The sequence below is a fragment of the Myiozetetes cayanensis genome, unplaced genomic scaffold, assembly GCF_022539395.1.
Source record: "Myiozetetes cayanensis isolate MyiCay16 unplaced genomic scaffold, myiCay2020 scf10, whole genome shotgun sequence".
In the NCBI taxonomy this organism is placed as follows: Eukaryota; Metazoa; Chordata; class Aves; order Passeriformes; family Tyrannidae; genus Myiozetetes; species Myiozetetes cayanensis.
In genome coordinates, this window is record NW_026086605.1 from 29672270 (window position 1) to 29685025 (window position 12756).

Genomic DNA, 12756 nt, shown 5'->3' on the forward strand with positions numbered 1-12756 from the left:
TGATGTCAAGATAGTAGGAAGACAGATGGGAGGTGGGAAGATGATGTCACAGCAGGGCCGGGTGAAAATGTGTGTACCAAAAAGTGGAGAGGAGGATTCCAGCCCTGGTTTCATAGGTGTTCATGAACTTCAAATACATATCCTAGTACTGAAAGTTACACACAATTCTGAGGTTCTTCCTTGATGAATATCCTGGGTGAAAGCTGGTAAGCACCTGCTGTATTGATGTGTACTTCCATTCCCGTCCTAGACCAGTGGTTAAATACCTAACATGTCACTTTTCTCACCTAATGTCTTTGTGCAGCTTCCACAAAGAGGTGATTTTTGATGACTGCAGTTTCCATTTGTTAGACATTTAACAGATGTCTTTTTTTCTTGCATCAAAACATCAGTATGATTTAAAAAACTGGGAATGTAAAACATTAGTTTCTCGGCCATGGGAGTTGAGGATATTGGCAATTTCTACTAAAAAAAAAATCACGAACCAGAACGTGTGCAAGTAAACCAAGATGGCAATAAAAAGGATTAATTTTGAGTGGAACTTTCATCCAGCTTATTGGATTTGTGTCCAGTGCAATGACAAATAATGTAAACTTACTGATTTCACAACCCTGGAGGAGAGCAATAGCCAAGAAAGTAAGCTGAGAAAATGTTGGGCTTCACGGATATGTTTTGTGGAACTTGCTTCAAATACTGGAGTGCCCAACAACTCCCACTGAGATTTCTGTCAGGAAATTTGTAGTTCTGTGACGCTGTTCATGTGCAAAATGCACTCCTGTGTGTAGTTCTCTCCTGTTTCTCTCGCAGTGAGGGCAGTGAGCAGCTGAGCTCATCTGCCTCTGGGTACGGCCATGTGGAGGATTACAGAGGTGAACTGACTTGCTTACAGATGTACATTGGGTCACTTCAAAGAAATCTGAGCAGTCAGAATGAGTGTTTGCTCTCTGTGAGCAGAAAGTACCCACAGAAAGTGTCTACTTGGGTGCAGTATTTGTTGGTTTGTATTCTGCTTGCAGGAGATTTGTCTGAAACTTAAGGCAAGTCCAGTGACTTTCTATCCTCAAAGTGATAGGAATGTAGCATCTTTCTTTCTGTTAGACATTAGGTTGCCCAGAGGAGCTGTAGATGCCTCATCCCTGGAAATGTTCAAAGCCAGATTGGATGGGACTTCTTGTACAACCTGATTATTGGAAGGTGTCTCTGCCCATGGCAGGAATGAGATGATCTGTAAGGTCCCTTCCAGCCCAAATCATTCTGTGATATTCTCATGTTCTGTCCCAAACTGTGCAGCTTTTTCACTGAATGCTAACTAGTGAGATAAGAGGTATTTGTAAAATTGGCAAACGGCATCGAGTTGACAGAACACAATTTACACTCAAAACAAATTGAAGAAACAATGCAAAATGAGTAACAACTCAGTAATGGCAACTCAGTACAGGCTGCTTGGAGAAGAAACCTCAGGTGAACAGTATTCAAGGGGTTTAAACTTCATGGTGTACAACAGAGAAAAGGTGCACTGGAGTGTGATGCTGTATCCCAGAATAAAACAAACTGGCTTGTAAATAACATACAGAAATATCCATCTTGTGCAGCTTAGTACAGCTGAGGTTTCATCTGTGAAATCATACCAGTTATCAGTGCTGATTCTCAATTTGGAGACAATCCAGGGGAAAGCAAAGGAGACACTTGAAAACACAAATTGGGAAGACTTTTTAAAAAATGTGATGTTATATATAACTAACAAAAAGGGTATGTGAGTATAGGAAAGAGGTGATTGTTGTCAGTGTCTATTTAGGCCAGGATTAAAAGCAAATGTTTGTCTTAGAGATTCCTCTTGGAGGACAAAGATAATTATTGCAGTAAGTTGCATAGGCTTTGGAGTCTCTACTAGTGGAGATTTTTCAGGACAGATTAAATAGTTATCAACAGTGCTCTAATGTACTGGATCCTGCCTCAAAGGGGGCTTAAATGATCACCTGTAATAGCTCTGTCCTTCACTTATGAGACTTCTTAAAAAAAGAATTGATCCCAATTCAGATGCTTACTGAGGGATGCTGCAAGAAGGAATCCCTTTAGAAAAGCCTCAGTGGTGCACTAGGGAGGGGAGCAGATTTTTGGATTCTGTAAGTAAAGTTAGAGTTGATTCCAGAGTGAGGGGTTTGGAAAAAAAACAAAACAAAAAAATGAAAGAAATTACTATAGAGAAGAATTATGGGTGAAATGCCAGACAAAGATAAAAGAGCTTATGACAAAATTGGTTATGCTTTTAATCAGCTGACTCATTAAAGATTACTACTTAGCTGTGTAAGTAGTATATCAGTCCAAAGGAAGACATTTTAAGAAACTAACTCTTTTTTTTTTTCCTACTCTTTTCCCCCAATCTAGAATGGCAGACAAGGGTTTTTTTATTTTTTGCATATTTTCTGCTTCTTCCTCTTTTGTATTTTTCGTAAATAAAACTTTAACCCCACTCATTGCCAACATCAGTAACCGCTGAAAAGGAACATCTGTTAGCTTAGATTTGAGTGCCCAAATTGCAGTTCCTGTATCTGTGCCTGCAAGGGGTGTCCTTTGCTGTTCTGTTCTCCTCTGCTGGCAGGGCAAAGATGTGGGCAAGAACTGGGGGGAGAGTCGGTTCTGGGGCAGAGTGTGTGTGTGTGGGGGGGGGCACATTGCTCCCAGGTGAGACTCTGCAGAATATTTTAGCTTTTTTTTTTTGCTTGGTTTGAAGTTCCTGCCACAAACTCAACCATGTGTAGTTCTGTTATTTCACAACCAGTACTCTGCCATTAGCAGTGCCTGGGTGTTTAAAAGCGAGTGGTGAATGCTGTGGTGTCCTAGCCAGTTTTGCCAGTGGATGGCAGGGGACCCAAGTTTGTATCTTCTAGTCTAGTTTTTTTTTTTTTGTAACTTGCCATGAGTGACAGTATTTGCTTATTTTGGCACCAGAAATGCACGCACACAAATTATCCAGTCTTTGGTGAGTGGCTGCTACCCTTAGGGTGAGATGCAAAGCTGGAAAACTTCTGCTGTTTTCTGTGTTTAGGGTGTTTGGCTTGTGAATATATTGAGGGAAAAAATCTTTGTAGTTTTAATAGTTCTCCAAGTAGTCACCTTAGGTACTCACTGCCAAGCTTCCTAATTAACCTACAGACTACTTGTTGCAGTTTAATGATTGCTTACCCTAACACAAGTGTGTAAATGGTAAATATTTTCTGTAATGTGTTGCTGAGGCAATCAATCCATAATTGACTTAGATTTAAAGTGAGTCTCTTGCTGACATTGTGTTTATTGTTTGGAATGCCAGATTAATTACAGCATGTATTGCAGTTGCTGTGTTATGAGCTCCATCTGGTTTTTATTAACGTTTTCTGTAAATGAGAAACTGACAGTGTGTACTGTTTCTTATGTTCTGAAGAAAAATTCCCCCAAACCCTATAATTGTGTACTTTAAAAATTAAAGAACCGTTGTGTTCAGATCCCAAGTTCGTTTATTTCTTTTGTTTCTGGAGCAGCTGACCCAGGCAGAGATGACTCCTCCCTGTTTTGCAATAAATAAATGGACAGAAGAGACCATCCCAGGGCATTTGAAACTTGGCCGCAGGAGTTCGTGTCGATTCCCTTGGATCTCAGCAGTTAGACACGCACAGATCCACAGCATCCCTTGTGCCAGCAGCTGGCAGCAAATCCCTCATTTGCTGGAGTTATTTACACGAGCCACTTCAGAAACCAGACCCATCCATTAATTCTCGCCCTTTGCATGCAGTGTAGGTGACAACCGAGAAAGCTTTTAAAGTCACATTTGCTTGAGTCTTTTGTGTCGTTTGTTGTTGGCTCTCAGTGTCTCTGTGCTCCGGGGTGTGTGTGAGCCCACTGCAGCCATGAGTGCTGTTTCTGCATAGAGCTATAAAACCATTCATTTGTGTTGTCTCAGGGGAAGATAAAATACATTTATGGTGACACTGGTGAATATTTTAAGGAAACGAATTCTAGGTAGCTCAGGAGCCAGCAGATGTGCATTGTACTTGAAAGTACACTTATAAAAGTGTGATTTGAACTTTGTTCATTTCTGTAGGAAGAGCATGAACAAGATTTTGGGGCTTTTCTGTGTTTAATCAGGACTTGCTGTGCTTTCTGTGAAGAATAGCAGTTTGCTCATACTTGGGCAGATAAGGGAGAGGCAAAATACAAACACAGTTGTAATATGAAGGGAATTATCAAGGGGCTTAACATCCAGTCAGAGTGCTTGGCAGTAACTGCAGTAAAAACTGAATTTTCAAGCTCTGGAATGCAGTAATATAAACTCTTATTGCTGTAATTAAATTACTTGAGAGTACAAATTTGTCACAATCTTACAGTGGAAACTGGAATTAGTTGATGCATAGGTTTGGATTTTCAGGAGCTTCTAGCCATTAGCAGGTAAGTTGCAGTGTGCTCTGCACTACATTTGCATGCAAGCTGGAGAGGGAGATAGTGTTTCCTCTGATTCCCATCCTTCTGTATAAACTCAATTTCTGGGACACGAAAAGCAATTTATCAGAATGGCTGCTGAAATTCACCTCACAGAGATGCTCAACAGCTGATTAATTTCCCAGAGGTGAGTTTTGCTCTTGGTCTAATACTGGGGAGAGACTGATGGACAAAAGTGATGCAGAGAAAATTGATCTGAGAACGGCTCAGGAATGGTTTCCTGATTTAAAAAGCAACACTGGACATCTTTGAGGTGTTTGGTGTTTTTTGTTTGTTTCTTGCTTTTTTTCCAGCATATCACAAAGAAATTACCCTTGCAGTGAAACAGGGTAGGCAGAGAGTTGTTTATTTGCTATGAACCCTTCCCTAAAAAGAAAAGCAGAAGCTTTTTGAGCAGGTCACTGTCCTTCAGGAGCTGAAGGTGCTCTTCCCAGGTCAGCTGCAATCTGGGAGTCATGCTGGAGAAAGTAGTTAAATATCTGTGAAGAATAACCTTTTTAATGTAAGATACACAGCTGTCACAGTGCCATATGAATATTGCCATGCTAAAAGCCAAGAAATGGTGGATTATTGCATGCTTAGAATGTGTGATTCAGTGTTCACGCAAGAAATTGTTTGTATAAAAGCATTTGGAAGGTTTTAATAGTTAGAAATAGTTGTCACCAAATGGCCAATCTTTTTGTTGATTAGGTGCATCACAAGAGGGGTCAGAAGGAAGGTAGAAACACTATTTCCCCTTATCTGCCTATTTGCTTTTTTCTACCTTGGGACCACGGCCTGCACAGCAGTGATGCATGGGAGAAACTAGAACACTGCCATACTGGCTGTAAAAAAAACATTCACCTTGTGCTTTTAAAAATTAATAAAAGAAATCATCTTGTTCAATGAATGGCAGAAACTACTTGATAACAAACATAGCAACTTTCAAGTCAAATTTCATACACTTACTATTATTGTAACTTTAAATACGTATGGATGTTTCAGATTTCAAGCCCAAAATGTAGAGATGGAATGGATGTGGCAATGACCTTTGTATCTCAGTGAAAATGACTGCCCTCTTACATCTTCACAAAAAGGGCTGAGGAGGTTTTTCTTGTTTAGTACCGACCTGTTGTAAGTAACATAAATTGTATCTGGTACATGGAAAGAAAAAATAAGAAGTGAGTATGATCTGCTTGTATTGGAATTCCCCTTCATCAGAGCCTAATAAGCCATTAAATCAGTATTACTGTGCAATGTTAGACTAGGGTTTTAGTGAGTTGTCAGTGCTGTAAGAAAACCTCCTTGTTGTGCTGCTGTGAGTCCTTGTCATGCCTGTCTCTGTCACATCTCTGTGCCCTGACACCCCCCGGGCAGCTGGTGCAGATACTTGGTCACTAGGATTTATGAGCAATAAGACCTTTCTATGTACGCAGGTCTTACTTTATTATAAAGTAAGAAAAAGTAAGTGCTGTCAATAATGTCTTCAAGATGAGTAGGAAAAGTTCTGTTAGAGCTCACAGTGCATGATCGGATACTGCCTTGCTGTGACTTGAAATAGGAATCACCATGTACTTTGTGTAGCTGTTGCTACTTGGTTAGCTCTCAAGAGCACTGCTGAGGTGTTTCTTTATTGGACTTGTGATTTTTCTCTTTATTTAGAAGTAACGAAAAGCACAAACAAAAATCCCTAGCTGTTCATCAGGAATACAGTTGAAATAATCCCTGAAAGTATAATAATCCAGGAGAGGAGAACTTTTCTGGGGAGAATTCATTTCACAGTGTGGTACTAAAGCAGAGCAAGTAATAAAGCATTTGTGATGAACAAAAATATTGTATTAGCTGCCTTTGTCTTTAGTCACCAGATGTCTGATGTCCTGTTGAGAACCAGCTGTTTCTATATTTCTGATAACATTTCATTTCATCCTGTTCTCAAGAGGGCAGACTTTTTTGTCCTGTTCACCCAGGTGTATGTCAGTGCACTTGTCTTGACTGAAGACTCACTACATCCTCCTGTTCCAGCCCCAGAATTAACGTTTCCCAGCGACCACATCAAAACCAGCTCACACAGTGCAGTCAGTTGGAACAATAAGACACTAAAAGGTCCAGCAACCAGGGAGCAGGAAGGTGTAAAGGGAGTGTAGTTGGCTTTGGGTGTGGGAGCCCTGCAAAGAAGGCTGGGCCTGAGGCGGGCATATAGGCTTACCAGTCAGATTAGGGGTTTTATTTAGCAAAACGCAGTCACAATGACGTTGTTGAGAGTGTTGGTGTAAGGAACTAAAATTATCTCATGGCTTATGCATCAAAATTGTAATCCTGAGTATGAGTTTGTGTGCCGTGAAGACATAATGGTGTTACTTTTGATAGGAACGTTGTGGGTTGTTTGTCCTCTGTTGGTCTTATAATACTATACTTATTTTCTTCCCTTTATTTCTTATTTTCTTTCCCAGGGATTGTGATTCTGTGTTTATGCTTTGAGATACAATGGCAACAGACATTTAAGTAATGAAGTGTGAATTCATTGGTTCCATGCTGAAAAAAAAACAAGACATAACAGACTTCATGTCCTGCTGAGAGATTGCCTTGCTTTTTTGGGTGGCTGCTTAGGCTAAGGCTAGAGAGCAACTGCCCAAGCAGTAGCAGAATGGCAGCATGTTGTGTGCCTTTTGGTGGCTGACTGCATTTACAAATGTCCCTAATGCCTTTTTTTAGAAAAAGTAAAATAAGGAATTTGAGCTAATTGTGGTGGTAAGAAACTGAAATTGTGTAAATCAAATGGAGTCTCTGGGTGACTACAATTAATTCATTCTTATTTCTTCTTTTCAGGTTTTCTTCTCCTCCACCTTGGTCTTCCCCTTCAGATCTGGTCACTTTTCTGTTTAAATTGCCATAAGATCTGTTACCTCTTCCTTGTCTTACCTCTTTACTTGTGCTTTAAGAGAAGTCTTTTCAACTTCTGTCACTGGTCCGAAATCCAGTCATCAGTAGTTTATTTCTCCAAACATAGGTGCAGGTAATCTGTTTTTTAAAGCTTATCTGATGTTTCTGGCTAATTTTACTTAATTCTGGGCATTCTGAAGATGAATTTTCACTGTTCTGCTGGACTGTTTCAAGGCTGCTAAGAGACCCAAATGTGGGCTTCAGCTACGATTTGATGTACAAGTGCATCTCGTTTTGTTTGTGAGGGTACATCAGACAGATATTTCACTCTAAGGAACCATTTTATGTAAAGAAACCTGTTGGAGATTTTGAAGTTTTCTTTTAAGCTACACTGAAATCTTTGAGAAACGAGATTCTTTGCTCTGGTCTCCACCAGAGGTTGCACAGCATTTCTTTGTGTTTCTGTGTGCATGAGGTCAGTGTCTTTACTCAGTCTCTGCTTTGTGACTATCTGTGTATGTCTGCCTGTGTATGTATATGTGTGTTTTAAGAGGAGTGAGGGGGGGATTGAAGGCTTCACATCGTACAGTTGCTGCAGGGCAGGGTTGAAAAGCAATGCTCTCCTAGTTAATGCTCCTCAGGTGATTGAAGAGCAGCGACCAAACTGTGAAAGCATTGAAGGGGTTGTGTGTAAACTGCTTTCCCTGGAGCTGTGGCAGGAGCAGTGCAATAGGTATTTACTTTTTCTCAGTCTCATTCTCATGTTCAGAGTTGAGCAGAAATTCCTCTAAAGACGGTTTGGAGCTAGATGCCAGTAAGTGGGAAAGTTAAGAGTCAAAAAGTTCTGAGAAGACAAAGAGTCTTTCAACTGTTTGTGAACATATAGACAGCAGCTCTTCCCAGGGACATTTCATAATCAGTTGTTTGTCCACAACAAACAGATCCCCTAGAATGCCCTGACCCTCAGGATATGTCTACTCTGAAGACACTGTTAATTGTTTGCAGCCCATGCTGAGTTTCATGATGCTTTGGGTAGGCTTTTGATTGTGCCCAAGTTAGCCAGTTGAAATCTCGCTCAGACATGATGATGCTGAGGTCTAATTTCAACTAAAAAAATAATAAAATAAATAAATAAATGAATAAAGACAAGTCCCAAACGAGAAACAACCAAAACTAGGTTGTTGAGTGATATCTGAGGATACTCAGGAGCCTGCAGTGGGAAATGCTTCATTGTGCTCTGCCTTAATGCACGAGTACCTTTTTTCTTCTGTGGTTTAGATCCTGGGAGGTGAAGTGAGTGCACTGAGGGGCATTGGAGAGAGGGTGAGGATTCTTTTAAACTGATAAACCAACAGCAACAAGTGCCCAAGCGATGAATTTACTTCATTATTCTATCGAGTTACTTTGCATGTACCCGTGAGCATTTGCTGAATGCTTTTAGCCTTAGTGTTTCTTCTCCATGGCAATAGTTTGAGCCTGTATCAAGTCTCTCTTGGCTATTACCAATCCATCTAGTTGGGTCAGTGAATATCGACTTCTCCAACTGTACACACAGTATTTCCTAATTTATTTAAAAGCATTAAATAAATTGTTTCAATTCAATTATGCTTTTCCCCCCCATATTAACAGGAAGCCTTACTTGGCATTTTTGCTTAATGCACTTGTTTTATAGACTTATGTTTAATCTTCTTCTAGTAGGGTGACTAATGTACTTGCCCTTTCAGCTGAGAAACCACCATCTTCCATGGGTTCACTTGGCATTCTCTTTTTATTTGAACTTCCCATATAGCTTACTGTGGTTTTGCTGGTAATTTTTGGGGTAGATATTTTCCTAGCCTGTCCGTTAAAAATGCTGGGTCTCTTTGTTTTTGTTTGAATGGCTCAAGTTCAGCCATACTCTTGGGCTATTCAGATCCTAATCAGCCACTGATTAAGAATGACTGTCATCTGCCCTGGTGTTGCCCAGTTGTCTGGCTATTTTTAGAGCAGTGGTATTTGTGTTACTTAAGTCAAGGCTGCTCACCCTGTAAACAAGCTGGATGCATAGCTGTGGTCTGAAGAGCTGGCCCAGGCATTAAATGTAACCAGGAGGGGCCTACGCAGCTAAATGGCTTAATTATTTGAAATCCTTCTGGCCTGGCAAAAGTTAGTGTAGATGCATTCGCGCTGGCACAAACATATCTTTGCTTGGAGGAGTTTTGTTTTGTTTACTGGAGTTTTGCACACAATAGTAGCAAGAAAGCTGGAGGCTTGCTGGTGTAGCTTTGGACAAAGACTGAGGAGAGGAAACCCTGCCAAAGTGTGGGGTGAGGAATTTGAGGATAGGAGCAATAAAAGACCACTTGAAAGCAGGAGTCTGGCAAATGAGGGCTGTTGAGAAGAATCTCCATCATTTTCTGTTGTATAGCTTTAGCTTTCTATTCTATGTAAATATGTCTCCATTCTGGAGAAGGGGGGGGGGGGGAAACTTCTTAAAATTAACATTTTCTTTTCTATTCTTAAGGATAAATATACTGCCCTTTGAAATTGAAAAGATAAATTATTATACAGTTTTTAACACTTCACAAGACACTAATAGTGTTGTTTCTTATGAGCCAAAATCTTTTCCAGTGTCTGCTACTACACTTGTATTTAAAGCATTAGAGCCCAGAGTTCTGTGTTTACAAATATTTTGCAGGACTTTGGCATCTCATTCCTTTATTCCAGGTAAGCACCTATTCTTTGCTCCATCTCTAGATTTATATAAAGTATGCTTCCAGTTTATTCGGAAGCTTAAAAAAAAGGGGGTGGATTTTTTTTTTCCCCCCAGTAAAATTAGGTATCAAACCCTGTGTTCCTCAGGGCTGGAGAATGATATAACGTCACCTGCACACAAGTGGCATTGTTGTGGCCCCAGTCACAGCAAGAGCCAGTTCTGTGGGAATTGCTTGGCCTTGTCCAATGGGTGTTTTCATCCCAGTTAGGGCTGTGTGCAGGTGCTGTGGCCACTTGGATCAGTGTCAATACTGACTGGAGGGTGGGTGAGTTTATGCTTATCTGTACTATCAGTACTAGACAAGCACTGCATTTATTGTACTTTTACACCTGACAATCCTCTTCAGGCTTTTGAGAATGCCATTTATATTTTTTGGGGACTGGAACAGTGTATTGCTGCTGTCGCACCCTGCAGGTATTTCAAATACTAAATGTAGAGCTTTATCCAACAAAGATTTTTGTCTTAGTACTAAGGTAAGGTAGTTTTTTTGTTGTCTTTTTTTTCCTAAACTAAATGTAACTGTTAATCCATGGAATTGACAGTTGCATCTGGGAAATAGTGGCAGGGAAAAATTCTATGTTCAGACCTGCCTACTGTAAATACAATAGCAAACAGACCTCACTTTTCAAATGCAAGCACTAAACATCTCAAGTTTGTGGTGACAAGTAATAATAATAATAATAATAATTATGGCCAGTCTTCGCGAGCGAAGATCCGGGGAAGGTCTTTCCACCTTCCAGCCTGCGCATTGGATTTTTTAGGTGAGACACAGCGTGCGCGGAACTGAGCCCACCCTTTAATCCTAAGGTTCATCTGCCGGGGCCAAGCGAGCTTGGACGGTGGCAGCGAGGTCCTTAGGACGTAGGTGGGTTGCCTTTAAGGGCTAACGAGCTCCACCTGCCCGGGAGTGGCCCTGACCGGGAATCGAACCTGGGTCTCGGCGGTGACAGCGCTGCGCCTTTACCACTAGACCACCAGGGGCTCTGTGACAAGTAGTAACAAACTGTCTGGAATCCTTCTTCATCTATTTAGCTCCTTACTGATGGCAACATTTTCAGAAAACATTTGGAAAGCTAAAGTCAACTGTTTGAACTACTCCCTTGTATTGATGCACAAAGACCTTACACGGTCATTTCACTCCTACTTAGAAATCCTGACGACAGTCTTCAGGTACTGTCTGGTTTTAGACTTGTCCACAGAATAGTTCAGATGAAATAGAAATCTGAAATGGAAGGTAAATGCAGATTCCATTAGGGACTGGGTTTTTTTGTAAGACCTTTGAGGTCAAATGTAGCATGATCTGCACTGGGTTGCACTGCAAGAAGTTTGGGAGAACCTTTCCTTTTGCTTTTCTCTTGGTAAATCTGTCTGTGCTGTAGTGTTTTATAGTGTTTACAAACAGAAACAGACAGTCCTTTACTTTGAAAATAAAAAACTTGACCAGAAAAAAAAAATAAATAAGGCAGCTTCTCTAGATTATTTTTCATAATGCTTTGTCAAAAGAGAGTGTTTAGGGTTGGGTTTAGCAAAAGAGTTGCGTAATGATAGGAAGTTTGATTGGCATGGATGGACCTTCATTGGAAGAGACTCTGGAACACTGGGTTCTTTGATCTTGGGGAGGAGAAATAGTAGAATGGGAACCAGTGAACCCAAATGTCAGAACATAGGCACAAATCTAGGAGGCTGAAACAGATGAACCATTAGAGTTTTCCACATTATTCAGAGCAACTGCAAAACCAACAAGCTGATTGATTCTGTAGGTATATTAAGAAATTTAATTTCTGTAATACTCAGAAAACCAGGTTAGATGATCTAATTGTCTCTCTAAACTTTTAATCAATCCTGAAATGATCTAGTTGTTGTCTTCAGTGTTATTTGGGTACCTGTGGGATCATTCATATTTTCAATGCACTTTCAACTCCTGAAAAGCCAGTTCAAAGGCTTGGAAAATCTTTTAGTTACAAGAAACTCTTCCGAGGCTAAATCCGATGGTGAAGTTGTATCTAAATTGTATTTCCCTGAAGGGAAGAATGAACAAATCCCAAAGGAAGAATTTCTTTAACTTCCAGCTGAGCTACTTCGTATCCATTACCAACCACTGTGTCATTGAGAAGTCATGTAAGGAGAGGGTTCTTAAGACCAGTTTTGAAAGATCTGGTAGCACAGTTTAGAATTGTCACTGGCATCAGTGGATTCTCTTTTGCTTTGTGGGTGGTTCTTTGGTTTTGCTTTTAAAGTGAGTAATTGAGCTTTTTTTCATCTGAAAGGAACAAAGAATAAGTGTAAAAATACAGGACTTTTTTTTTTTTTTTCTGAAGTTGTCAGGATCAACAGAAAAGAGGTGTCCAGCTGAGGTGGAAAATGGAAAAACTAGGTGTTCTTAAAAAGTATTTTCACCCATGGCTAAACAAATAGTATTATGGGATGGTTGTAATGTTCTTTGGTACTAATAGGATACCAGGCTTGATTTCAGATATTTTTCGTATTTATAACCAAATGTGTATTAAAATGTAATGTTTGCAAGTATGTGAGAATCAGCTCCCAGGGGGTGGTGGTCTGGTCTTCTCTTTTTCCTGGTTGCATCTGAAGAGCACTCGGAGCACACATAATGTGCTAGGATCTGCTTCTGGGAATTTCTGACTGCGACATCCACTTCAAATATTAGCCACAGC

The 12756-nt window shown here is 40.3% G+C and overlaps 1 protein-coding gene across 3 annotated transcripts in view; it reads left to right on the plus strand.

The window, feature by feature from the left end:
• BICC1 (BicC family RNA binding protein 1) overlaps positions 1-12756 on the plus strand; it is a 101420-nt gene that overhangs the window by 59612 nt on the left and 29052 nt on the right. Inside the window, exon 1 of one of the 3 annotated variants that reach the window (XM_050340691.1) lies at positions 7303-7462. The exons of the other annotated variants lie outside the window; for them this stretch is intronic. The gene's annotated coding sequence lies outside the window, so the exon portion shown is untranslated. Of the gene's footprint in view, positions 1-7302; positions 7463-12756 lie in introns of those variants that run through there. 3 annotated transcript variants of the gene reach the window in all.